The sequence below is a fragment of the Rhinopithecus bieti genome, unplaced genomic scaffold (genome assembly GCF_001698545.2).
Source record: "Rhinopithecus bieti isolate Rb0 unplaced genomic scaffold, ASM169854v2 scaffold_35077, whole genome shotgun sequence".
In the NCBI taxonomy this organism is placed as follows: Eukaryota; Metazoa; Chordata; class Mammalia; order Primates; family Cercopithecidae; genus Rhinopithecus; species Rhinopithecus bieti.
The window spans coordinates 215,949-240,143 of NW_016814799.1; the positions used below are offsets into that span (position 1 = coordinate 215,949).

Consider the following 24,195-nt stretch of genomic DNA (forward strand, 5'->3'; position numbering starts at 1 on the left):
GTTTCACCATGTTGGTCAGGCTGGTCTTGAACTCCTGACTTCAGGTGATCCACCCGCCTCAGCCTCCCAAAATGCTGGGATTACAGGCGTGAGCCACTGCGCCCCGCCAAAGCACTTCTTATAGTAATACTTAACAAATATTTTTTGACTTCAATTTATCTTCAAAATATTATGGTGTGTGATTTTTGCTACTTGTATTGATCTCAGTTGGCAGCCTGTTTTTGGCTTTGTTTTGTTTTCTTTTAGTCTGAGGATTTCCTGAGAGACCATGTGACAGGACACTACACTTAATCCTCATACCCCTGGAAAGAAAATATAATTCTCTTTCACAAATAAAGCCGAGACTCACAGAAGTTGGATCACCAGCCCAAGATTATTAAGTAAATAAGTGACTGAGAAAAGATTTTAATGCAGGACAAATGTTACAGCGCTTTCCACCCCGCCACTATGCCTTGTTACTAGACGACTCTAACACTTTCTCCAGTTCTGAGATGACATGATTCCATATGCGGCTGGTGAAAATAAACAACTATAAATACCACTTTATATTTCCATACCACTTAGTGTTTTTAAATCAATTCCTATCAGTTCTGATTCTTCTAATAACTATAAAAGATTAATAGCATTAATATTTTCACTTGGAAAAAATAATCCAAAGAGAATGAGTGACTTAGCCAATGTGATACAACTATTAACAGCAGAGCCTGGAACCAGAGCCTCCTAACTCTTATAACTTTGTTCTTTCACCGGGACATGAAGCACGAAAGCCCAAAAAACCAAGCAGTGTTCCAAAAGCCTTTCTAACCTGTATTTTCCATGAGAAGTTTTTGGGCAAGAAAAAAATCTACTCTAAATTTTCGTCATTTTCTTCTTTTCCTTTTTTTTAATATCAGGAAAAGTTATTTCTAGAATGTTCTCAATTGATGTTTGCAAAGTCTTTTTTGGCATCCAAAACACAAATAGGTTAGCGTTGAAGAACTCAGCTACTAGAGCCAATTAGCCTATTTTTTTTTTTTTTTTTTTTTTTTTTTTTTTTTTTNAAAAAAGAGCTTCCCATGATCAAGGAGTGGAAAAGAAACTAGAGTTCCAGGGACCAAGTGAATTAAAACAATAGGGTAGAAGATACCTTGATCACTACTTCCCTACTCTTTTTTCAGGCTACTGATTCCTACTGCCATTGCACTAATGGTTTACTCTTGTTATGACACTACACTTGTTTAAACTGCAGGAACATGCAACTGATACTTGACATAAGCACATGAAATCCTTGAAGTTAAGCAGAAGCAAAATGAAGTATCACTAACGTGCTCCAAGGACATGTTGAAATGGTGCAGCCCGGGAGGCTTGGGCACCCCAAGTCACGGGGCCACAGGCAAACCACTCTGAGTTCTAGGGAATTGTGTTCTATAGTTCTTGAATCCCAGTCTTACGGAACTCCAAGTCATCAATGGCTGCAACTCTCTGAGTGAGACCAGGGTTAGTGTAAGTGGAGTTGACAGTGGGCATCAAGCAAGATGGCAGGTGTAGGATTGGAGTTTTCTAGAACTAACTGGGAGTTCTGATTCTGCCCTTTCTCCTTGTGTTCTGGGAAAAGTATCTTACCTTGTTGAGCTTCTGCTTTCTTATCTGTTCGATGGAGATGGTAACACCTAGTTTGTAGTATAGATACTATGAGGATAGTATTTGAAAAAAAAATATGTTTTTATATGATTCTTTGAGTGTAATATCTTCATGTAAAACCAGCTGTCACATGTAAGGAAACAGCCCTAGAGAAGCTAGTTAATTCCTCCTGTATTTCTTTAGTCAGCCGGTAGAAGATGGTGTTTTTCTTGGTTCAAGAGAGCAATGGCTCTTCCTGTGTCTTAGAAACTTTAAGATATCAGCCAGACTATGATGCTTCTTTCTCTCTTTAAAGTAGAATTATTTATTTAAAATTAAAGAATTAAAATGATGTGTCAAAGTAGGCTCATGAATTGTATCAAATGCAGCACTCTGGTGGCGAATGTGGATAATGGGGGAGGCTGAGCATTTGTAGGGGTGGGGGGATATGGAAATTCTCTGTACCTTTCACTCAATGTTGCTGTGAACCTAAAATTGCTCTTTAAAATTTTATTTTAAAATTATAGAATGAATTATTTAGTGGCTAAATAAGTAGTAGTATAGAATATAGGAATGTTTTTATAACAAAAGTTTGTGGAGATACACTGAGGACCAATGTCTCCTTGTGTATCTTTTTACCAATGCACATAGATATCATTACTCTACTTTACAATAATTCTTGTCTCCTTACAGGACATGCTTCCTCTCCTTTCTCAGTTTTGTTTTGTTTTGTTTTTCCTTTTTCTTTTTTTTTTTTTTTGAGACAGAGTCTTGCTCTGTCACCCAGGCTGAAGTGCAGTGGCGCGATCTAGGCTCACTGCAACCTCCACCTACTGGGTTGAAGCGAGTCTCCTGCCTCAGCCTCTCGCATAGCTGAGATTACAGGTGTGCACCACCACGCCTGGCTAATTTTTGTATTTTTAGTAGAGATGAGGTTTCGCCATGTTGGCCAGGCTGGTCTCGACTCCTGATCTCACGTGATCTACCCACCTTGGCCTCCCAAAGTGCTGGGATTACAGGCATGAGCCACAGTGCCCTGCCTCCTTTCTCAGTTTTTGAAGGTTGTCTTAGTTGTTCTTGATTTTATTTTTACTCTAATATGTGGATTCTGTGTCCCATGCTACAAAATAAATATTGCTTGAATTTTTATTAGAATTTTATTAAATTTGTAGGTTAATTTGAGGATAATTTGCATCTTTAGAATATTATTTGTTTTTCCAACAACTTGATTTTTTCCCCATTAATCTAGATCTTCTTTTATGTCCTTAGTAGAATTTTTAAATTTATCAGTATTTCTCAATAAACTTATTTGAGTATTTATTATATGTTTATGTTACCTAGCAAATGAGGCCTCAATTATATCTTCTAGCTCATTGATTACTATGTATATAAATTAATGCTATTAACTTTTTCTGTATGTTAAGTTTGTGGTTGCTCACCTTACTGAATACATATATATTAGGACAGCCAGCCCTTCATATCCATAGGCTCTGCATCCATGGATTCAGTCAAGGATAAATTTAAAATATTTGAAAAAAGAATTGTGTCTGTACTGAACTTGTACATATTTTATTCTTGTCATTATTCCCTAAACAATACAGTATAACAAGTATTTACATAGCATTTACATTGAATTAGGTATTATAAGTAATATACAGATAATTTAAAATATATTGCAGCATGTGCATAAATTATATGCAAATACTACATACACCATTTTATGTCAGAGACTTGAGCATCCTTGGATTTTGGTAGCAATGAGGAGCCCTAGAACAAATTTCCCACAATATCGAGGGATGACTCTTTATAGATCAGATATACACTGATATATACACACATATATATTGTGTGTATATTGTGTATGTGTATATATAATCTATTAATATATGTGCATATGTTGCACATATGATTACAGTTATATGTAACTATAATTTACAATAATTCTTATCTCCTTATAGAACACACTTTCTGCCTTTTCTCAGTTTTTAAAGATTGTCTCAGTTGTTCTTGATTTTCTTTTTACTCTAATATGTGGATTCTGTGTTCCACGCTACAAAAAAATGTTGTTTGAATTTTTATTAGAATTTTCTTAAATGAATAGATTAATTTGAGAATGATTTACACCTTTAGAATGTTATTTGCTTCTCCAAGGTCTTGATTTTTTTTTCCATTAATCTAGGTCTTCTTTTATGTGCTTAGTAGAATTTTAAATACGCATATGTGCATATATGTGTCTTTGTGCATATGTTGTGTGTGTATGTGTATATATGATCTCAGAATCCAGAATGTGTAAATAGCTGATACAAATTAATAAGGAGAAATGTGAGAAATCTCATGGGGTGGGGGGAGGGGGGAGGAACAGCATTAGGAGATATACCTAATGTAAATGACGAGTTAACGGGTGCAGCACACCAACATGGCACATGTATACATATGTAACAAACCTGTACATTGTGCACATGTGCCCTAGAACTTAAAGTATAAAAAAAAAAGAAATGTGAAACATCTGATAGACAATTCGGCAAAGGATAGAAATAGGGAATTCACAAAACAAAGGAACTAAATGACCAATACATGTATGGAAAATAATTTTACCTCACTGGTAATCAGAGAAATAATATAGTTTTCATATGACAATGTGAAAAAAAGAATATCATTTTGTAACAATAAGATTGATGTACGATATCAGATGTTGGCAAGCATCAGGTAAAGGAGAAGCCTCACACTCCTAAAGTGACTATAATGTGTTCAATCACTTTGGAACACAGTTCGTCAGTATCTGGAACATCTGGTGTCTACCCAATATCCTACATCCGTCTAGCAATTCTACTTCTGGGTATAATTCTTAAGGAAACCCTTGCATCTGTGCACAAGGAGACATATACATAAATGTTGAGTGAGGCATGCTGTGTGACAGTAAAATTTGTTAAAAATTCAAATTCTCATTAATCAGAATAAGTTACGATATATGATGGAATACTGCACAGCCAACAAAATGAATGAATTGGATCCATAAAAATTAACATGGATAACTCTCAAAACATACTGCTAAATAAAAAAGCAAATAACAGAATTTTACATACAGAATGGTGCAATTTATATACATTTTAAGAACACAAAGTAATGCTGCTGTCAGGCAGCACATATATGTGTAGCAACAAGGACTGAAAGAATAAGCCCAAAGTCACTATAGTGATTGTCTCCATCAGGGAGGGAGGAAAGAAGGGAGGGGTATTAGAACATAAAGCCAAAAGAATAAAAAAGGACTTAAGCTCTAATACATGATCCTTATTTCTTTCATTGAAATTAACCGGAAGCCCAAATGACAGTATGTTAGCACTTATCATTGCTTATGAATTGTAGTCATACATTTGGTTGTTCATTGTATGCTAAACCTCTCTGATTTTTTTTAACTTCTTCTTTTTTAGATAGAGTCTCACTCTGTCTCCCAGGCTGGAGGGCAGTGGTGTGATCTCAGCTCACTGCAACCTCTGCCTCTTGGGTTCAAGCGATTCTCATGCCTCAGCCTCCCATATAGCTGGGATTACAGGCATGTGCCACTAAGCCCGGCTAATTTTTGTATCGTTAGTAGAGATGGGGTTTTGCCATGTTGGCCAGGCTGGTCTCGAACTCCTGACCTCAGATAATCCACCTGCCTCAGCCTCCCAAAGTGCTGGAATTACAGGCATGAGCCACATGCCTGGTCCAATTAGCCTATATTTGAATCCCTGTTCAACCACTTACTAAAGCACATTACCTGACCTCTGTGGGCCTTGGTTTCCTAATTTGTAAAATGGAAAAGATAAAATTACTCATCTCAAAGTGGTAAGTTAACACACATATTTAGTGAGTTAATACACATACATGCTTAGGTCAGACTCTGACCCAGTCAATTCTCAATGAACCACTAGCTATTTTTCTCTTCAGAACAGAAGCCTTGTATATCTATCAGATCAGTAGAAAGTTTGCAGTGATTGAGAAGTTCTGCTCTATGTTCAGAATGTGAGACATTTGTTCTTAAAACTAAATGCTTTTCTTGCATTTTAATGAGTACTTAGTGTACCAAAAGTACCTATACACTATATATACTGGCTTAAGGACTAATTTTATATAAAACTAATGAGAAAAAAGGGTAGTTTTCTTCAGATAAATTAAAAAATAATGAATGTCACCACCTCTTAAGACACTTAGCAAGTTTCCTTGTGTAAAAATGATAAACTATTCATAGGAAAAAGATATGGGACTCTCAGGACTGAACAATTTGTGAGAAAGTCATTAAAAGACAGCTAATTAAGAATAGTTGAAATAGGGGCATTTTGCTACATTCTCGCCCCTATTGTTTTCACAGCCTAGTTAAACTGCTGGACAAGCTGAAATTCCAAGTGTCTTGCTCAAACAGTTGTGCGTGCCAGAACACTTATATAACCCTGAACTTTTGTATTCCAAGCCTGGCATCATGCAGCATATTGTAATATTAACACAAAGAGATTATTAACACCTAGCTTAGGGTAATGGGCTTCTTATGAACTAGTCTCTTCCTATTCAACTAGAATAGTGCAGAATTTTATCAACATGCAATAAAGATTGACTCATAAAAATGTCGTTACATCACTCTTTTGTCATATAACTTTTTAGCAATTCAGTGTGTGTTTGAGCTCTTTTAAGGATACTTTCGTTTTGTCTAAAACATTATTAAAGCATTATTATATAAAATATAGCACAGCAATAAGTCAATAAGTAACTATAATGATGCTTCCTCCACAGAGGTGATGCCTCTAACACACATGTGCATAGGTTGTTTTTCTAACACTAGTCATATTTGCAATGAACCAAGAAAATGCTCTTGTTCGAGGTCCTTCAAGGCCAGTGGCATGAATTTAAGTTGATCCACCAACATGTCCAAAACTAACTGGTTCCTTGGCTCTATATAATGTAGGCACTAGGTGACCAAACTCTGATCAATCAGTTCCGTTTAATAGTCTCAGAGGGCTGCAGCTAAGCTCTTTGCAAATAAGACACGAATTCACGAGCAGCACAAGTATAGAGGTAATAGTAATAGATGTCATTGACTTAGTGCTTACCACATACCATTATGCTGAGCCATCATATATCTTATTTCATCCTTACAACCACACCATGAACTAGGCACTTTATTACTCTCATTTTACACATTAGAAAGCTAAAACTCAGAAAGATAAGTAATTCACCCAGGCTCACACAGCTAGAAAGTAGCAGAGACAGAATTTGAAACTAAGCACCACACTCTCATCTACAAAGCTAAAATGAAGAGCCTTACAGCCAATGCAAAGTTACAGATATGCCCAGAGTACACCATGGCACAAAGGAGGAACATTTGACAAAAGCAACTCCATTTCTCACTGTACAATTCAAGAATGCTAAAAAAATAAAATAAAATAAAAAAATAAAAATTGTTACCAGACTTAGGATAGGAGGTCACAAGTCCATGCAGGAATCCAAAGATCTCCCAAATGTCTGTTTCCAACATCTGGAACTGGTCCACAGGGGATCCGGAAGGTGAAGTCTTCCCTCTTCTCTAAGACCCAAACAAAAATTAGAAATCATGATACTGGCTAAAAATGTTTTCTGTCCCCTCCATCAAACATATTAAATCCCACAATAAATTGGGTCACTATCTGTTGGGATTTTCACTTCAAAAGCTAGCCATTGTTAAATACACCCTTCCTTCAATATAATAAACAGTAATCTATTTCTTTGTTAGAGTAAATCTGACAGCAGTAGGACACCAATTATCATGGTTAACCTAATAAAAACTTCAGGTATAACTCTGGACCCAGACATCAAAAACAAATACATATGTAAACATTATATATATGTAAATATTATATGAAAATATGTATTTTTTTTACTTTTGTGTCTTAGAACAGTAGGAAATAGCACAAAATACATTAGAAAACGCGGTAAGAACAAAGCCTATTGTATAGAAGCAGCTGGCTGAAAGTAATGCTCATGCCTGAAATCCCAGGACCTTGGGAGGCCAAGGTAAGAGGATTGCTTGAACTCAAGAGTTTGAGACCAGATTGGGCAACATAGTAGACCCCATCTCTACCAAAAATGTAAAAATTAGCCAGGTGTGGTGGCTCATGCCTGTAGTCCCAACTACTAGGGAGGCTGAGATGGGAGGATCACTTGAGCCCAGGAGGTTGAGGCTGCTGTAAGCTATAATCATGCCACTGCACTCCAGCCTGGTCAACACAGCAGCAATTATTTATTCAAAATAAATTAATAAAAAAAAAGACTGCTGATCCATATTCTGAAATATGTAAGGATAAAATAGGATAAAATTAAGACAGAAAAAATAACCTTATTGTAAGATTAAGGTGCTATGTTGTTATATTTACTGTACTCTGAAAATATTCAACCATTTACACCAACATCACTTGTGAGAGATGTGAATCAGATAATGAAAAGGGATGCATAAGAAAAAACTGACAATCAGAATAAATACTGTTAATACTCTGAGTTAGAGCGTTAGAGCGTTTTGTGGTGAAATAACCTTCACATTCTCCTCAATTAACCAGCCCTTTCACAGTAAGGGAGGAGATAGGAATCAGAGCACATACATAACTGCATGTATCATGTAAAATTGGTAATTATAATAAAAACTTCCATTTAATGGTACTCCATGGTTCAGAGTACTTCTATGTACTCTCCTAAAAGTAATTATATTTTGAATTCATACTGTATATGTCCTCTAAAGTGCTGAGGGTACCTTTACATATACAATTTAAGCAAGCAGAACTTACCCAGGGAAAGGCAACATAGTGTCCGTGAAATGCAAGTAGGAATTATTTGCAGTGTATTCCAGGACACCAGTGAATTCAACATTCAGACTTTCAGAAAATCAAAACCTGATTTAAAGAGAAACGGGAACGTAGTGGGCAAGTAAAAGATAAGGATGTTGGGATATATGCAGGAAACCAAAAAAGTAAACATACATTTAGAAAACTGGCATTTTGGTCAAGCATGGTGGTTCACACCCATAATCCCAGCACTTTGGGAAGTTGAGGCAGATGGATCCCTTGAGGCCAGGAGTTTGAGAACAGCCTGGCCAACATGGCAAAACCCCATCTCTATTAAAAATACAAGAAAAAAAATTACCTGGGTGTGGTGGCACACACCTGTAATCCTGGCTACTCAGGAGGCTGAGGCACGAGAATCGCTTGGACCTGGGAGGCGGAGGTTGCAGTGAGCCAAGATCATGCCACTGCACTCCAGCCTGGGTGACAGGGTGAGACTCTGTCTTAAAACAAACAAACAAAAAACTGGCATTTTGATTATCTGAAAGGGTTCTTAGTTTCTGGGACCCTCAAGTGTTCATTGGCTGGTATTAAATCGATGGCCTTATCCCTGTGTATTCACATTGTCTTCTCTAAGGGTCAGTTTCTGTGACAAAATTTCCCCTTTTTGTAAGGACTCAATCATATTAGATTAGGGCCCACCCTAATGACCTCATCTTAACTTGATCATCGGCAAAGATCCTATTTTCCAAATGAAGTCATATGCACAAGTACCGGGGGTTAGAACTTCAACAGCTTTTGAGGGGACACTTTAAACTCATTAAAGGAGGATACAATAGGCCGAGCCCAGTGGCTCACACCTGTAATCCCAGCACTTTGGGAGGCCAAGGTGGGCAGATCATGAGGTCAGGAGTTTGAGACCAGCCTGGCCAATATGGTGAAGCCCCGTCTCTAAAAAAAAAAAAAAAAAACTAGTCAGGCGTGGTGATGCGCACCTGTAGTCCCAGCTACTCAGGAGGCTGAGGCAGGAGAATCGCTTGAACCAAAGAGGCAGAGGTTGCGGTGGAGATTGTACCACTGCATTCCACCTTGGGCAATCTCAAAAAAAAAAAAAAAAAAAAAAAAAAAAAAAGGAGGATACAACAAGAAAAAAGAAACTGAATACAGGTATGACAGCTACTACCCTGCTTTTCTATTCCCCAAAACTGTGGAAACCAGTGCACTGCTGTGAAACTTGGAGTAATTTTCTGGAAGTGATGCTGATATTCTGGCATACAGTATGTTGTTTGTTTCTGCTGAATGTTTTTTAAAAAGAGAGGGCTTCATAATAAAGAAATGTTTGTTCTGGTATTCTTTCGAGTTTGTTTATTAATAACAGGATTTTATGTAGTTAACAATAGGAATTTTACACTTCAGGCTGTACCAAAGTCTACAAGTCAAACAACAGGGACAACAAATAAGTAAACAGATAACTCCTAACTTTAAATAGTAATTTCCAGGCTGGGCGTGGTAGCTCATGCCTGTAATCCCAGCACTCTGGGAGGCCAAGGCAGGTGGAATACCTGAGGTCAGGAGTTTGAGACCAGCCTGGCCAACATGGGGAAACCCTGTCTCTAGTAAAAATACAAAAATTAGCCAGGCATGGTGGCAGGCACCTGTAATCCCAGCTACTCAGGAGGCTGAAACAGGAGAGTCGCTTGAACCCAGGAGGCAGAGGTTGCAGTGAACCGAGATCAAGCCACTGTACTCCAGCCTGGGTGACACAGCAAGACTTCATCTCAAAAAAAAAAAAAAAAAAAAAGAGAGAAAATAGTAATTTCCAAAGACAGAGATTTCTTACATTTTATTTTATTTTTGACCTATAATTTTGCATACTTATGGGACAGAGTGTGATCTTTAAATACAGGTATGCATTGTGAAATGATCAAATCAGGGTAACTGGCTTACCTTCGCTTCAAACATTTATCATTTCTTTGTCATAAGAACATTCAAAACTTCTCATTATTTTGAAATATTCACTATTGTCAAATATAGTCAAAAATAGGACACCAGACCTTATTTCTTCAAACTAGTACCCGTTCACTAACCTCTCCTCATTTCCCCATCCTCCCTACTTACCCCACCCCACCGTGACCCTCTGGTAACCACTATTCTACTATATTTCTAAGAGATCAGCTTTTTAAAATTCCTCAAAGAAGGGGCAGCTGGCACATGGCGACACCAAGAGAGTGAAAGCCCCCAGACTCTTTGAGGGTCTCAGTCACAAAGTGATCATGTCTGCAGCGTGTGGGCGGAACCACACCTTGGCCTTGACAGAAACCCGCTCCGTGTTTGCGTTTGGGGAAAACAAGATGGGGCAGCTGGTCCTTGGCAACCAGACAGATCCTGTCCACAGCCCCACGCAGATAATGTACAATGGCCAGCCAATTACCAAAATGGCCTGTGGGGCTGAATTCAGCACAATAACAGACTGCAAAGGAAACCTCTGTTCCTTTGGGTGCCCTGAATATGGTCAGCTGAGACACAACTCGGATGGGAAGTTCATTGCCTGGCCACAGCAGATAGAATACGACTGCGAACTGGTGCCCTGGCAAGTGGCCATCTTCATCAGGAAGACCAAAAATGAACAGATGCTGCCTGTGCCAAATATGGTTGTGCAAGACGTGGCCTGTGGTGCTAACGACACACTGGTCCTGGACTCCCAGAAGCCAGTCTTCTCCTGGGGCTCCGGTGGCTATGGCAGGTTGGGCCATGCAGAGCAGAAGGAGGAGATGGTCGGTCCCCTGTCTGGTGCAGCTGTTTGACTTTTCTGGATGTGGGGCGTCCCAGATCTATGCTGGTTACACCTGCTCCTTTGCCATCAGTGAAGTGGGTGGTCTGTTTCTCTTGGGGGGGCACCAGCACCTCCCATGAATCTACCGTGTACCCAAAAGCAGTGCAGGACCTCTGTGGCTGGAGAATACAGAGCCTGGCTTGTGGGAAGAGCAGCATCACTGTGGTCGCCAATGAGAGTACCATCAGCTGGTGCCTGTTGCCGACCTTCGAGGAACAGGGCTACGGGGACCACAAGCCCAAGTCTTCCACTGCAGTCCAGGAGGTGAAGACCCTGGATAGCATTTTCTCAGAGCAGGTCACCAAGGGCTACTCACACTCCTTGGTGATAGCAAGAGACAAACGCGAGACCGAGAAAGAGAAGATCAAGAAACTGCCAGAATAAAACTTCCCAACCCTCTGATGCTCCCAGAGACTCCTCCAACTCCACGCTTCTCGCAGCAGATGTCATTTCCATGAGCACTGGGAAGTGAAGTCAAACTAGGAATTTAAAAAAGCAAAAGTTGCTGGGCACAGTGGCTCAGGCCTGTAATCCCAGCACTTTCGGAGGCTGAGGCAAGCAGATCACCTGAGGTCAGGAGTTCAAGACCAGCCTGGCCAATGTGATGAAACCCTGTCTCTACTAAAAACACAAAAAAGTAGCCAGGCATGGTGCCTTGCACCTGTAATCCCAGCTACGCGGGAGGCTGAGGCAAGAGAATCACTTGAACCCAGGAGGCAGAGGTTGCGTTGATCTGAGATCGTGCCACTGCGCTCCAGCCTGGGTGACAACAGCGAAACTCCATCTCAAAAAAAAGCAGAAGTTGACCAAAGATGCATTTTTGTTTAGGCTCCCTGAGGTTCCGTTTTACAAGCCATCCAACATTAACTACCTTTTTTTCTGTATGCTTTCCAAAGTATGTTTTTTCCTCTTAATGTTGAATTAAAGTGTTTGCTCATAGTTGACTTACTATTCCTACAAAAGAGGAAGAAACTTTGAGCAATCTAGTTTTTTTTCTAAGTTTTTTCTTTCTTCCTTTCCTAAATACACTCCCCAAAACACCCCTTTCCAGTTATAATTAGCATCGTGATCCAAGCGAATGCTACATGGAAGAGGAATCGCCATTTACTCAGAAAAAATGCCCCTTACAGGAACTGGCAGCAGCCAGCTAGGCAAAGTTGGTCCCTGCCAGCAGGCCTCCATCCAAAATCACGCTCGCGTGCTTCAGAAGCATCTGTGACACTCCTTTCCCGCTTTTTCTTGCACATCAGCAGAGGCCGGTGTCAGTTCTGATTGAGGCCGGTGTCGGTTCTGTTTCTCCCCACTTGCTGCCTATATGTCCACAGCCTTCTGGCTGCACCATTATAGAATCTGCCGTGTCCCTCCTGGTGGGGGTGTTGGGGGTCTCTGTTTAGCCATTTATACCTACTTTAGCTGTAAAAGAAGTCCAAATGAAAATCAGATGATGGTGGAACCATGGGAATTTGGGGGTGGGGCAGAGGTGGGAACATTTGTATCAGTTGAGTCAGCTTCGTGGCTCCCTGTGGAGCCAGGGCCGAGCCTTGTCACGCACACTCACCAGTTAGAGATTGATCAGCCAGCAGTCAAGTGCATTATCTGGTCCTTGCAAGAAGGATCAGCCCTGTCCGTACCAGCCTTGTGCAAGACGTGCTTTGGTCCCCTTTTCTCTCCCGCCTGGATCCTGCCTCTCACGGGCCATCCTGTTGCTGAGACTCGGGGTACCTTTCTGCTGACCCAGCTCCCTCCAGTCTTGGCTCTGGTACCAAATAGTCAGGATTACCGAAGAGTCCCCTTCGTCGCGTGTCAGCACGGATGCTGTGACTGCCAACCGCGTCCCCATCAAGTGCTCATGCCCAAGCTTGCCGCCTTGTGCACTGCGCTGGGTGACTAACTAGGTGCCTTTCCTGGAACCCTCCTCTCGCCTGGACCCAAGACAGGTGACAGCTCTGGCTGGTTTTTTGATTTCCAGAGGGTCTAGACTGGTTTGGGTGCTTTAAAATAGATATTTAGTTCAGTGGTGCTAATGGGGGAGATGGGAATAGAACTTAAGTGTGAAACTTGGGTGGATGGGGGTTAAATATTGGTCTCTTCAAGGTTTGTTTGTTTGTTTGTTTTTTCTTTTGCCGTTGTTACCACTTATCACTGTCTCCATGTTAAAATGCCAAAAACGATCTAGTTGTTGCTTTTTCCCCAAATTTCCACCCCAGTCACTCCTTACCATGACTCCTGCTGGTGGAGGGTAGGTAGCAGTGTCTGTCTCGGCAGTCCAAAGGCCCTGTCGGAGGAGACTGGCCTGCATCTCTCTAAGACCTAGTCTGACACCATGCTCATGCCTTGTTCTGTGTTCAATCAGGTTCAATCAGTAGTCCAGCGGAGCTCTTCTGCCACTTCAGAGCTTTGCTAAACTAACATAATTTGTCCAGATCACCCCCAAACCACCACCTCTGACTCGTTTCCATGTGACTGCCTAATCTGTTTCTCTGGACAGGTCTCTTTCCTGGAACACAGGCCAAGCACGTGTTGCTCCTCGCATCCTTGAGGTCTCTCCTTTGAGTTGTGGTCGCGGAGAGGGTTGAGGAAGCAGCACCCGAGGTCCCAGCCTTTGCAGGAGCCGCCTTGGGCAGAGCTGGGCTTAGATCTTCTGGTGGCCTCATGTAAACCCGACAGCTAGGCTCTTCTAGAACGCTTGCCAGGGACTGGAGCAGGAAATGGACCTTCAAAGTGAAGACTGCCATGTCTGACACCTCCTTTTGGCTTAGATTGAAAAATGAATTTCCTAATGGGTTAAATCCTTTAAAACAAGGAGTTGCGGGGAAGGATGTCATGCACTCCTAGAGAAAGGTACACAGTTGCCCGGCTGGGAAGGTGCTTTGCACTGACCCCGTGGGCATCTGACCAGTCTTCCAGCTCAGGAAAAAGAATTTGAAAGAGGCTTAGAGTGAAGGGGAATCAAAGAGGAGGTTGTGATTTGGTCGAAGGTGCCTGGTTTAGTGCTGCAATTATTTCGTGTGTGTGTGTGTGTGTGTGTGTGTGTGTGTGTATACATATTTCTTGGAGTGAACATTTTAAACAAAATTTTTTTTTTGAGAAATAGTCTCACTCTGTTGCCCAGGCTGTAGTGCAGTGTAGCGATCTCCGCTCACTGGAACCTCCACCTGCCGGGTTCAAGTGATTCTCCTGCTTCAGCCTCTTGAGTAGCTGGGATTACAGGCTCCTGCCACCATGCCTGGCTAACATTTCTATTTTGAGTAGAGACGGGGTTTCTCCATGTTGGCCAGGCTGGTCTCGGCTTCCCAAAGTCCTGGGATTACAGGCATGAGCCACCATGCCCGCTTTCACCCATTTTTTAAAATTATATTATTGGTTTTCTTGGTATTGAATTGTCTGAGTTTCTTACCTATTCTTAGACATTAACCACTGGTCAGATGCAGTTATTTATTGTTTCTTTTGCTGTGCAGCTTTTCAGTTTTGTATACTTCTATTTGTTTATTTTTGCTTTTATTGCCTATAAGTTTGAATTGTTATCCAAAAAAATCTTTGCCCAGAGCAGTGTAATAAAGCATTTCCCCAGGGTTTGCTTCTAGTAGTTTCATAGTTTCAGTACTTATATTTAAATCCTTTAATCTTTTTTTTTTTTTTTTTTTTTTTTTTGAGATAGGGTCTCATCGCCCAGGCTGGAGTGCAATGGCATGAACACAGTTCACTGAAGCCTCGATCTCTAGGGCTCAAGCAATCCTCCCAACTCAGTCTCCCGAGTAGCTGGAACTACAGGCACGTGCCACCAAGCCTGGCTAATTTTTTTTAATTTTTCATAGAGAAGGGGTCTTGCTCTGTTACTCAGGCTGGTCTCGAACTCCTGGCCTCAAGCAATCTTCCCACCAAAGCCTCCCAAACTGCTGGGATTATAAGGGTGAGTCACCATGCCTGGCCTACATTTATATTTAATCCATTTTGAGCTGACTTTTGGATATGCTGAGAAATAGGGGTCTCTTCAATAAACAGTGGTAGGAAAATTGGACATTCACACGCACCATTTATTGAAGAGACTGCCTTTATTGAAGACACTGACTTTATTGTCGAGACTACTATCATTTATTGAAAAGACTGCCTTTTCCCCAATGTGTGTTCGTGATGTCTTCATTGGAAATCAGTTGGCTATAACTGTGTGAATTTATTTCTTTGTCCTCTATTCTGTTCCATTGGTGATGTGTCTACTTTTATGCCAATACCATGCTGTTTTGGTTATTACTATAGTTTTGTAGTATATTTTGAAGTCAGTTTTAAAAACAAAGATAGTTTTTTATTTCTGTATTTATTTATTTATTTTGCAACAGAGTCTCACTCTGTTGCCCAGGCTGGAGTGCAGTGGTGTGATCTTGGTTCACTAAAACCTCTGCCTCCCAAGTTCAAGCCATTCTCCTGCCTCAGTCTCCTGAGTAGTTGGGACTACAGGCACGCACCACCATGTCCAGCCAATTTTTATATTTTTAGTAGAGATGGGGTTTCACTATGTAGGCCAGGCTAGTCTCGAACTCCCGACCTCAAGTGATCTGCCCGCCTCAGCCTCCCAAAGTCCTGGGATTACAGGCATGAGCCACTGTGCCTGGCATGGGCAGTTTTTAAATTACAAAAATGCCAATGTGTAAACCAGTTAGATTCCACAGCCCACTCATGTAGCTTTACTCCCTAGAGAGTAATATACAACAATGTATTTTTCTTCTCCAAGATTTCTCACATGTTAATTTTTTAATGCCAAAGAAAAGATTACATAAAAAATAAAACAATGCAAAAGAGTATATAATTTTAGTATTTTCACTATTTAATAATTCCATTAAATGTTAATTTTTTAATAAAGTTATATTATAACTTTGTTTCATGAAGTTATAATTTCATTGTAAATTAAAAACCCTTACATTGGTGGTGTTATGCAATGAACTAAAAAAGTTATCTCCCTGAATATTTAGAGTCTCATTAATAATTAACAAGAGCACTGGGTTTACTATTAGTGAGAAACTGGTTTACAAAAAGGATCAAGACACGTTTATGTAAAATCAAATAGTGTATTCAATGCATGGAGAAAATGGAGTGGACTTTACTCCTGCATCAATAAAGATGTCCAATCCCTCATTTAATTCAAGATTTTTAAATTACTTCTTCTTCTAATTGTGAAATGTAAAATGTTTGTAATTTGTCTATTTTCTTTAACTTTATCCCTATCCTTTCTGCATTAACAGCAAATCCCACAGTAAGAAAATTATAATTTGAGTTTTAAAGGGTTTTCTACCTCATTCATATCTGACTTCCCATACACTATGCCTAATTGATAACATTTATTTCAATCTAGTGCGGAATTCTAAGGGATAAAGATATATTTATGCACATATCACCGATAGAGGGCAGACCCTGAATGCCAATGAAAGTTATGTATCCTTCAATGCCCTTGAGCCCAGTTTCCTTATAAGCTCACACATAATAAAGAATTGCAGCTGCAAGTCTTTCCACTTATGTCAGTGACTCCAAATCTAACGCACTTATTTGAAATATGTTTTCTCTACACATACATCTTATCTTTCAAATAATTTTCTGTTTTTAAGAAAATGTATCAAAAAGCAAGTAAATAAGCAAACAAATGTTTCTACAAGTCCCAGATCCAAATAACGCAAGAATTAGAATAAGACTTCACATATACAACTAGCAGATTTTTCCCGTAAATCCAAGGAAAGATGTGTATTAACAAAATCCAAAGGCCAGGCGTGGTGGCTCCCGCCTATAATCCCAGCACTTTGGGAGGCTGAGGCAGGCGGATCTCCTGAGGTCAGGAGTTCAAGACCAGCCTGACCAACAGGGTGAAACCCCATCTCCACTAAAAACACAAAAATTAGCCAGGCATGGTGGCCCATGCCTGTAGTCCCAGCTACTTGGGAGGCTGAGGCAGCAGAATTGCTCGAACCTGGGGGACAGAGGCTTCAGAAAGCCAAGATTGCACCACTGCACTCCAGCCTGGGAGAGAGAGCAAGACTCCACTCCTGCCTGAGCAACAAGAGCGAAACTCTGTCTCAAAAATACATACATACATACGTACATACATACATACATAAATACCTTTTATATATTACCAATGGACAGGCAGAGCTGTGACCTCTCTGGGAGTGGACTGGAGTCCTAGGACTGTCCCCTAAAACCAGTGGTGGCTTTGGGCCATGGTGACCCTCAAAATGAGAAGAATTCAAAAGGAGGCGTTCCCAGAAAACAATGTATCTAATAGTTCTGCTGGAACACATAGGACAATCAGTCATTTTTATTCCATGACAGAATGTAGTTAAGACTATGGAAAACAGCTTGTGATTTCTCCTTCAGCCTCTGCTAATCACTGTGTTTACTGAGGTACAAAATAAGAAAGTAGTTCGAGGATCAAGAAAAAAGCACATTTGGAAAAAAAAGGAGAATGTATTTTCATTTATTTTTGAGCATGAAAGAATCTGCAGAGCCAGGTACAGTGGCTCATGCCTGTAATCCCAGCACTTTGGGAGACCAGGGCAGGAGGGTCACTTGAGCCCAGGAATATGAAACCTGCCTTGGCAACAAAGTGAGACTCCCATCGCTGCAAAAAAAATTGTAAAAATTAGCCAGGTGTGGTGACATGTACCTGTAGCCCCAGCTACTCAGGAGGCTGAGGTGGGAGGATCGCTTGAGCCCAGAGGTCGAGGCAGCAGTGAGCTATGATCATGTCACTACACTCCAGCCTGGGCAACAAAGTGAGACCTTGTCTCAAATAAAAATTTTAAAATGTACAAAGGATCTATAGATATAATGCCTATATGCCCCCTTTACTCTCTCCAAAGTTATCCAAAAAGCACATGGTTTGTGTAACTCCACATAAGAATCTCCCCAAAATTCTATCTTCCTTCTTCAAATTATATATCATGGCAAATAATTAGCAACATTTGACTAATATATGTTTTATAATCTTTCTTCTATATAATATCTTGCCCAAATGCTGCCACCACTGTAAATGGAAAAGAATCATATGCCTAAGATCTTCAGCATTATGAGGACTCAGAGAACTAAAAACATGCTCTAGGTAAGCCTTGAGGTCACGCTACTAATAAAATAAGTGCACTTACTACTGTTACCATTACAATCAACATATCACACAGTAACTTATCTTTTGCACATTCCCCAACTTAAAAATCATTTCATGTAAAATGTCATGTGAATCTTACCCAATCTACAAAAACAAGCTCAGGAAAGTGAATTGCCTTGCTGCCAATACCCCATAGGAAGTGAGGAATAGGGACTAGAATCCAAGCTTCCTGGCTCCAGCTCCAGGCAGAAAGAGTTTCAGAGGTTTCATGAGATCTCTCAAGAAAGCTAAAGCTGTCAATAATGTGTTACAATTAGGAGGTTCAGGACCATTTAATTCAAGATTACAGCAAAGTACAGGGTGATGCACATTCAGGGATAAGGAATAAAATCAACCACTAGCCCTACACGCGTCCTGGTAATTCAGCACTACTAGGTTTATTATTTTCCTGAAACTGGAGGTGGGGAACTGGTTTGGGTCAGAAATAATTCACTAAAATAGCCTAGCACATTAACAGTAAGAACCAACATATTTACCGCTCATCAGGATTATTAATTTATTTACTCTCCCTCCTTGCAGAGCCAGCTACCCTATTTTACCCAAGGAAACCAAAAAAAGAGAAAAACTAAGTGATTTGACCAAGGTCACACAAGTAAGCTCTGAGTCAGGACTTGAACCCAAGCCCTCTAATCCTAAAGTCTGAACTCTCACACCAAACTATTCTATATCTCAGCAGAGCTCCTCACAATCAGAGCACCAGATAGTTCTGCTCCACCATGACAAAGGGCAGGCGGGAAATCTTCTTTTTTTTTCCCAGAACTTCTTTTTTAAAAACTCTTTGCCAGGCACGGTGGCTCATGCCTGTAATCCCAGCACTTCGGGAGGCCGAAGCAGATGGATCACCCGAGGCCAGGAGTTCGAAGTCAGCCTAGCCAACGTGGTGAGACCCCATCTCTACTAAAAATGCAGAAATTAGCCGGGCGAGGTGGTGCATTTCTCAGCAGGCTGAGGCAGGAGAATCATTTGAATCTGGGAGGCGGAGGTTCCAATGAGCCAAGATTGTGCCACTGTACTCCTGCCTGGGTGACAGAGTGAGGCTTGTCAAAAAATAATAATAATAATAATAAACCTCTTTATTTATCCCAGTACTTTGGGAGGTCAAGGTGGGAGGACTGCTTGAGCCTGAGAGATTGAGACTAGCCTGGGCAACATGGCAAAACCCTGTCTCTACAAAAATTACCTGGGTGTGGTGGCATGCGCCTGTAGTCGCAGCTACTTGAGAGGCTGAGTTAGAAGGATTGCTTGAGCCTGGGAGGTGGAGGCTGCAGTGAGCCAAGACTACACCACTGCACTCCAGCCTGGGTGAAAGAGTGAGACTCTGATTCCAAAAAAAAAAAAAAATCCTCTTTATTTAGTATGACGTTCAAAATCCTGGCATGTGGGTATATGCCTCAAATACCATGGAAAGTTGCTATCAACCTGAAGCAACAATAGGAAAACAGACTGAAGTGTGAGGAAAACTGAGTAGCATGAAAAGGCAGAGTGTGCTGTCCACAGGGAGAGGATGCACACTGGCAGGTCGAAGATTCTGCATTAAAGGACAAATGACAAGCAGATTGTTGAAGTGCAAAGAAAAACATGGAGTATATTTCTTAGAACTGACAGTACCTTTTTTTTTTTCCAAATAAAATATATGTATGTATCAACAACATTTTAAACTTCTTTGGTCAGAAGTCTTTATCTATAAAAAGTGCAGGGGTGTTTTTTAAGCTTCTATGAACCTTTATAACTGATATAAGTGATCAGTTGATTCTCTTTTAGTTAATTCCTCTAGGAAAAAGAGGTGTGGGGAGCATGGAAATTCACAGTTCTTACATTTTGATCAAATGAAGGTTCAAAATCATTAATCAATGTCTTACCAAACCAGACATTTTACATATATAATAATAACAATAATAGCCTCCATTTACTAAGTACTTGCTGTAATACCAGATGTGATTGAAACTGCCTTTGCAAAGATTATGATAATGGAAAAAGTCTAGCATGGCTGACTCCATCTTGCTTCTAGCTCCACAAGCTGGCTGTCCTCACTCAGTCCTGGGCATAGGGCAAGCTAACCATGGGAAGAATTTAGTTTCTAGTTTAACTTTGAAGCAAGGATGATAACCGTCCCTCCCTAAAACTAACCCCCTCCTTTCCCAGGAACTGAAACTACCTTTGTAAAACTAATGAAAGCTCCCAAGATTAGGATTATGGGAGGGGCCTGAGTTCTGCTAAAATGTAGGCGTAGCGTGCCTTGCTATAATCCTTTACTGTGCTGGAGGTCACAAGATCTGAGACTTCTTCAATTGTTCCTATAGATAACATCATTACTGTACAACGTAAGATTGATATTTTGAGATGCTTTTTCAGACTCTTGCCTTCTGGCTACTGACCGACTCCACCCAAACCCATGACTCAGGATTCAACCGGTCCTGTGGACCCCACCCAGAGGAGTACCCTGTGTTTTTCCACACCCCTATGATTGCATCCCCAACCAAACAACAGCACCCATTCCCTAATGTCCCCATGCCCACCAAACTATTCCTGAAAACCCCTAACCTCTGAGCCTTCATGGAAGTGGATTTGAATAATAAATCCCATCTTCCTGTTCAGCTGCCTTGCAATAATTAAATTATTTCTCCACTGCAATAACATGTCTCAGTGAATTGGGTTTATCTGTGCAATGGGCAAGAAGAACTTGTCTGGCAATTACACTAAAGTGCTTTACTGTATTATCTCATTTGACATTCCCAACAACACAGAAGGTAGATGCACTGATTTGCCCCATTTTCCTTTTTTTTTTTTTTTTTGAGACAGTCTCACTGTGTTGCCCAGACTGAAGTGCAGTGATGTGCTCTCTGCTCATTGTAACCTCCGCCTCCCGAGTTCGAGCAATTCTCCTGCCTCAGCCTCCCAAAGTGGCTGGGATTACAGGTGTAGGCCACCACACCGGCCAATTTTTATATTTTTAGTAGACATGGGATTTCTCTACCATATTGGCCAGGCTGGTCTCAAACTCCTGACCTCAAGTGATTGGCCCACCTTGGCCTCCCAAAGTGCTAGGATTACAGGCGTGAGCCACCGGGCCCAGCTGCCCCATTTTTTATAACAGGAAATTGAATAACTTATCCAAAGTCACATGATGGTAGAGATGGTAGAGCCAGGATTTGAATCAAGCACTTTGGAGTCAAGACCTGAATTTTTAACCTGTGTATGAGATGTCATTTAATTCAAGCTTCTTCACCATCCTGTGTCCTGTGAGATTTTTTTTTATGGCTAAAAAAAAAGTGGCTCAAATGGGTTAAGCAATAGAAAGAGAGATCGGTTGCAAATTCAGGTTAGCCTGTCTCCAAAACTCCTCTTCCCTCTACCAGTTTCCCTAAAAAGAAAAGAGGTACCAAGGATGAATACAAGAGACAGGCCTGGGAAACTCCACCGGTGCAACCCAAATGTCATCTTGCCTCCTCAAAATCTAGGAAATAGTGTCTATAAACCCCCTTCTGCATTTTGGGAGAAGTCCCACACAGGATCCTGAAGACCATGGTTCCCAGGCATGGCCAAGGTTGCTGTTTTCTCTTCACCATCTCTGCCTCACTTTCCCATGCCTGCAAAATCCTACTTTTCACTCTTGCTGGGGACACAGGCATGGAATTCAGTCCTGTTCTCACGATTTCCACAAAACAGTGACATGGGAAACACAGTGTATGTGTATGATACACTTGCCTAAGGCTTGGTGGCATGAAGGGTCTACATGACTATATCAAATCAAACAAATCAGAATGGAATAATGGAAAGATTCCTTGACCTTTTCTTCTCTGCAGGCTCATCTCATCTCTCTCTTCTTTCCACTGGTCTCTCCTCCTTGAGCCCTCCATCTCCAGAGCAAGAATACTCTTCCTCTTTTCCAGGCGGAGCAATTCAGTCACTCACTCTGCCCATTTAAGACCCTGCCCCCAAGCTTACAATTTCATATCCAGAAGCCTTAGGCATTTTGCTTTCCACAGTAGCTCTCTTTCCCAAAGGAAGCATGATTCTGGTTTTTACAGTACCAATTTTCTCCTAGTTATAAATCATACCACATATCTTTATAATCAGGACAACTGAAGGAGTGGTATTTAAAGGTTCAAGACTACAAATATTAAATACCATGAAAACCTCAGTATACTTAACTTTTTTAAAAGTTTACATTGGGAGGCCAAGGTGGGCAGATCACAAGGTCAGGAGTTCGAGATCAACCTGGCCAACATGGTGAAACCTTGTCTCTACTAAAAATACAAAAAAAAAAAAAAAATTAGCCAGGTGTGGTGACACATGCCTGTAATGCCAGCTACTGGGGAGGCTGAGGCAGGAGAATTGCTTGAACCTAGGAAGCGGAGGTTGCAGTGAGCCAAGATCATGCCATTGCACTCTTGCTTGGGTGACAGAGCAAGACTCCGTCTCAGTGGGAAAAAAAAAAAAAATGTTTATAAGGGCTAGGCGTGGTGGCTCCCATCTGTAATCTCAGCAATTTGGGAGGCTGAGTCAGGTGAATCACTTGAGCATAGAAGTTAAAGACGAGCCTGGACAACATGGGAAAACCCCGCCTCTACAAAAAATACAAAAATTATTTAGCCTGGCGTGGTGGCACACGCCTGTGGTCCCAGCTACTCAGGAGGCTGAAGTGTGAGGATCACCTTAGCCCAGAGAGGTCAAAGCCGCAGTGAGTTGTGATCATGCCACTGCACTCCAGCCTGGGTGACAGAGTGAGATCCTATCTCAAAAATAAATAAATAAGTAAAATTTCAAATAAAAGCTTATAATACTTAATTTATATTGTTAAATTAGATACCCACTTTACTTCCATTTTTAAAAGTTGAACACACATACTGTACAACTTTTGCTGCTTCTGGTCTGCTTCCATGTCCTTGTAGTCTCAGGGACAAGCCAGGAAGAAAGGGCTCTCACTGGGCAAGAACTTGGCGGCCGCATGGCTCCTAAGGCCTGCCAGTTCCCAGTGAAGCTGTTTCCTGGAAAGCTGCCTGGGGGCGTGGGTACCCCGTGTGCCATGTCTGTTATTGCAGTGTCACCCATTATTTCTGTACCTACTTACCTAGAGACTTATTGACATTTGTGGACTTCTTCCACATAAAAGGGAACTATAATATGTCAGCTGAATGCTGCTGCATAGATGGCTTTTTAAAAAGATTGTTCCATTTCACTATGATTTTCAAACATAGACTATCTCCAGGAAAATCAGCTGATGCTGTCATTCTCCTATGTGCAAGGAGCTTTGTCTTAACTCTATGTTAGCAGAAACTATCTTGGTACTGCAAAGAAGAGAATAAACACAAAATTTTGAAGACAAGAATTTTGAGAAGAGGGTAAATAACAATGGCACATCAGGTGGCCCTCAAAGCAGTCAGTCAGAATGGAAGGGACACAGATTTTAGAATAAAACAGAAACAGACGGGAAACTTGTCCTGGTTCTACCCCAAAGCAGCTCTGTGGCCTTGGGCAAATCGTACAACCTTCTGAGTCTCAGTTTTCTTCTGTGAAAATGGAGATAATATCTACCCTGCTGATATGAAGATAGGAGAGATGTAAATCCAAGTAGCCAGCATATACCAACCACACGGTGGGAAGAGGCAATAATTTGTAGCTGTGATTGTTATCCACTAATTACTAAAATCGACATCTATTTTTTAAGTATTTATTTAGAATCTATTGTGTGCCAGACCCTGGACTAGATGCTAGGGCAAGTGGAATAAGGTCAGATACAGTCCCTAGCTTATAGAACTTTGATTCTAGGGAGAAAAAAATAGGCCTTAAGGATCTAATGATGGCTGCTCTGCCCATGGAGCAGCCATTATTTTATTCAA

General features: G+C 40.9%; 1 pseudogene; it reads left to right on the top strand.

Moving 5' to 3' along the window:
* Positions 1 to 8,413: 8,413 nt before the first annotated feature.
* On the top strand, positions 8,414 to 11,595 carry LOC108515458 (protein RCC2 pseudogene; annotated as a pseudogene).
* The last annotated feature ends 12,600 nt before the right edge of the window (positions 11,596 to 24,195 follow it).